The sequence below is a fragment of the Gossypium hirsutum genome, chromosome A11 (genome assembly GCF_007990345.1).
Source record: "Gossypium hirsutum isolate 1008001.06 chromosome A11, Gossypium_hirsutum_v2.1, whole genome shotgun sequence".
NCBI classification, from domain to species: Eukaryota; Viridiplantae; Streptophyta; class Magnoliopsida; order Malvales; family Malvaceae; genus Gossypium; species Gossypium hirsutum.
This window is the reverse complement of record NC_053434.1, coordinates 25,941,647-25,946,881: the sequence shown is the minus strand read 5'-3', so window position 1 is coordinate 25,946,881 and position 5,235 is coordinate 25,941,647.

Here is a 5,235-nt window from a genome sequence, read left to right as displayed (position 1 = left end):
AGAGCCAAGACTTGAACCCAAGCTCCCTTGCAACCCTAATGACGCCACAACCACTAGACCACATGCTTTCTTATGTCATTTATTTAACACAATAATTTAAAAGGCTTTCTTCCAAGCATCCAGGGTTTTATTCACTTAAAACCAAAATTTTTGCTAAAGCCCAGGTTTGAACCCAAGATTTCTCCAACACTTCTCAGGGTCATTAACCACTAAAGCAGACATTTAATTGTGTCATTCACTTGCACGACTAAATTCCAATTCTCCAAGATGCGAAGCCTATTTCTTCTAGGACCAAATTCTAGGGCGTTACACCCATACATTGCCGATACTCATCGAGAACTTTTGTTGTGGTGTATCATCATAATTATATCAATTTAAGCATTCAAACACATATAATATAATGCTTATTAAACATACGAACTTACATCGATCACAAAAACGACGAAATAAGATTGACTAGTCCGATACTTTATCTCTCCTTCGATCTTGATCCTTACTAGGCTTAACTTGATCTAAATAATCAAATTCAATCTATTTAATATTCATTCTATTCAATTTAGCCCAAAATACATATTTTTGAAAATTTACACTTTTACCTCTAACTTCTTCACAATTTAGTCCATAATCCCGTAAATCAAAATTCATGCAATTCCATCCACATACTAAGCTAGCCGAATTCTGTATAGACTCATAGAAGCCCAAAATTTCCTTATTTCACACATTTACCACAAAATTTTCCTTTTTTCTTAATTGAACCCCCTAATTTGCAATTTCATTCAAAATCACTTAACAAATGTTGTTTATCTAAAAACAAGCATTTATTTTCTACTATCAAACATCAAAACCTGTTTCATCAATGGTAAGACCCTAAACTTTTAACAGTTTTTCAAATTAATCCCTGGGATAACTAGATTAAGCTACAACGACTCCAAAAACATAAAAATCATAAAAAATGGGACGAAAATTCACTTACATGCATAAGGGAGTAATGGCCGAATACTTAAGCTTAGCTATGGCTTCTTCTACCCTAATTTTCGGTGGAAGATGAACATAACAAGATGATGCCTTTTTTTATCCATTTTACTATTATGCATTTATTAAATTACCAAAATAACCTTAATTAATAACCTTTAAAAACACATATATAATGTTCATAATTTTCCACTCATGATATCAATGGTTTAATTGCAACATAAACCCTCCAATAATTTAATTTCTTAACTATTAAATCCCTTTAGCTTATAGAACCTCAGTTTTGTACTTTACGCGATTTAGTCCTTTTTATCGAATTGAGCATACAAACAATAAAATTTTAGTACAGCTTTTCATCCGTAAATTGACGGTCAGTCTGAGAAACTGATTCAGATTCTCGAAGATATGCTTCATTGTTGTGTTTTAGAGTTCGAAGGCAACTAGGAGAAAAAATTTACTGTTGGTTAAATTTGCGTATAATAACAACTTTCAATCAAGCATAAAGAAGGCACCGTATGAAGCTTTTTATGGTCGTAAATGCAACAGCCTGATTTTAGGGCTAGTTGAAATAGTGATTTCGGAACCACTAAACTGAGGTCGAGGAAATTATTTTAAATATTATTTTATGTATTGTAGCATGATTAGATAAGTACATGAAAATTTTGGGATATCAAAACAAGAATTCAGAACAAATAATTAAGAACAAGTTAAATATTTATCATACAATTCAAAAAATAATAACAAGATTCGTCTTAGGTTTCATTCCCCTTAGGTATTTAGGGGTTTTAGTTCATAACTGAATAAGAAAACTTCTTAGAATAATAAAGAATACAAAACATAAAGAAAACCCAAAACTCCTGAAGGGGAAATTGAGGAGAGATCTTTAGTCTTGAAGGTGAATTCGGCTTCTGAGATGGATCAATCGGCTTCCTGAGTAATTTATTACTCCCTCTCTGTGTGTCCCTTACTTTCCTCCTCTAGGGTGTATTTATAGGCTTTAGAATGCCTAAGAGCCCTCAAAATTAGCCTTTTCTGAATTGGACTCAACTTGGGCTCAGCTGGGACACGCCTGTGTGCGATTACTTCAGGCCGTGCTTGAGCCTGCCAAATTGACACGGCCATGTGGTCTGCCCGCGTGAGGAGGTCCAACTCGTGTTGATTTCGTACTTTGGCCCATTTTTTCTGTTTTTGGCCCGTTTCTTATTCCTTTTGCTCTCCTATGCTCTCCTAAGTATAAAACATGAAATTAAAGCGTTAGGAGCATCGAATTCACCAATTCTAATGGAAAATCATCCATAAAATGTGTTAAGCATAGGATAAAAATATGTATAAATTACAGTTTATCAAATACCCCCACACTTAAGCATTTGCTTGTCCTCAAGGAGAATACTCAACTCATAATCAAAATAAATCCTTCTCAACTTATAATTTCTATCGATAACATCTCAAAATAATCCATAGGTAATCATACACTGAGAATTCAACTAATAGAACATCAAAGTTTCAAACATTCCAAGTTGAGCATTTTATTCTGAAAACATAGGTGTCTCCCATCGTCTAAGTAATTACATTGTATTCAAAATGTCACAAAGTTTTACATCCTCACTAAAGATTCACTCAAATCACTTGAGGTGTTTAAGGACAATAAATGAAGCACTCAATAGTCAATAATGAAAAGTCATCTTGCATGAAAATCATATCTCCGGCACTATAATTTGAGATGATACATCAATCAAAAGGTCTTGAGAGGGTTATAACGAGGCTTGGTTAGGGGGTATGGTCACAAGCAGAAAGAAAAGGTTAGAATTGAGATCGAATTGAAAAATTTCCTAACTAAAAAAAATGACTAGTCATTCATTGCGTACAACAGAGCTTCTTCTCAGAATATGGAATTTAAATTCTTTAGCTCAAAAGATCACAAATACTAATAGGTATACATGTTTTTTTAAAGAACAAGTTAAATAACATAGACTAACTATTAAGAACATCACATAGCTGAGCAACTATTTCAACTCAAATCTCGACAAAAAATAGGGATCAAATTTAATTTAAGGGATTTCAACAATAACGGGTTCATGGTTAATATTAAGGGCAATACAAGAAATGGCTTGTTAGCTCAACCGGGTTCACTAAGGGTTAATCGTGGAGGTAGGTTTTTCATGGCATGAGTGGGTTAATCCTAATTGCCTTAATCATTTTGACATATCAAATCAAATGGTGTAGTCCTGACATACATAATCAAGCAAGTTCTAGAATAATAGTTCAATACTGACGCACTCAAAGCAATAATAAAAGTGAGCATGAAAGAATTAATAGATGCTCAAAAGGTTCAAGATTCTCACATAAATTATGGCTTTTTGATGTTTAAAACTTGTGAATTCTGACTCAAAGTATTACCTAAACTTTGGGGAAAACAACCTAAAATTTTAAATTCCTAAAAATCAACTTATCATACTTGATTCTCAAATGTCTTTTAGTTTAACTAATCAATGCATAGATGCCTATGTTTTAATTCAAGATATATCAATCAAAATCATAAATAAATCAAAATTTATCCTAAATATGATATGAGAACTTTTCAAGAGAACAAGGCAGTCATTCAGGGATTTTTCTGATAATGAAATAAATACCCCCCACACTTAAGATGTACATTGTCCTTAATGCACAAAGATATATATTTTAACAAATCTAAGTGTAGGTTCATAAGATAGGGAGAAAAGTGAAACTTTCTGAGTTAAAAATGGATGAAATTCTTGGATTAGCGAGAGCGAGTTCTTGGAATAGCGAGAGCGAGTTCTTGGAAATAAAGCTGGAAGACAAACATGATTCTGAAAGACAAAAGGAGAATTGGGGGAATAATTTGATAGTAACCATAAAGATAAACCGTGTTCAAAAAACAACAGAATCTTCAAAAATTAATAAAAGAAAAATAAAATAAGATAGATAATGCAATTTTTCAAGTGGCACGGCCGGTTCACACTCCCGTGTGGATCGTGTCTCGCCCGTGTTTGTTGCAAAGTGAGATGTCGTCACACGGCCTTAGGGCACGCCCGTGTGTATAGGCCGTGTGGCTACATGATCATGTTACACGATTGTGTGTGATGTGGTTTGCTTCTCCCACAGTCGGTAGTTCTGCGTACGCTTGTGTTGTTTTGATAGTGTTTTCCATGGTGCTAGACACGAGCATGTCGCACGCCCGTGCTGTTTTAACAGGTTCACCCATGGTTCTTCCACACGGACGTGTCGCACGCTTGTGTTGTTTTGGCAGGTTCATCCACGGCTATGTCGCATGGCCGTGGCGTTTTATTGTAGCCCGTGTTTGGGGAAATCTTTGCCCTATTTTCACATGACCCTAAGCACGCTCGTGCTCTCGGTCGTGTCTCTGTAGAAAACCTGTATTCAAGAGCTTCGTTAGTAAGTTAAGTGTTGAAGACTAAATTTTAAAGAAGTTAATACAGTTAATGCTCGGGTTGGCTCCTAAGAATTGCTTATTTATAGTCTAAGCTCGACTTACCTCTCCGTTGAATGATCATGGTGGTTTGAGGAGTTTATACTCCTTATTCCTGCTATCAATCTCATAAAAATAAGGTTTTAAATGCGTGTTGTTTACCTTAAAAGTGCCAAACTTAGGATGACTCACCTCGACTGTACCGAATGGGAAAATGCTGAGTACTGTAAGAGGGATTTCTTCATTTGGTGTGGTAGTGACAATGTGGGGATCTAAAGCATCTAATAAGACTTTATCTACAACCTTAAGTTAATTTGGAGAGGTATCGAGCTCGTTTTGGCGTAGTTTTGGTTTATCGTGTGTTCTTGATTTATGTGTTCGCCATTCGTCTAGCTCCTCTATTTGCAGCCGTCATTATTCATGAGTAGGTCCTCTAGTATTGCTTGAGAATGACTCATGTGCTTCCGTCAGACTCATTTCTTGCAAAGTAGGTTGTACCTTATTGTCAGTTTTAATAGAATGATTTAGATGATCACTTTCAATTTCTGATGTGTTGCCAAAATTGCGAGCTTGAAGAGTGATTGTGTCGTCTCCCACACAGAGTGTGAGTTCACTTGTGCCAACATCAATACTCGTTTTAGCAGTTGCTAAAAAGGGCCTTCCTAAAATTAAAGGAGTGTTGCTATCCTCCTCTATGTCTAGAACAATGAAGTCAATGGGAAATATAAATTTATCGATTTTAACTAGCACATCTTCAATAATACCCTTAGGGAATCTTATAGTTTTATCTGCTAATTGAATGCTCATCCTAGTCT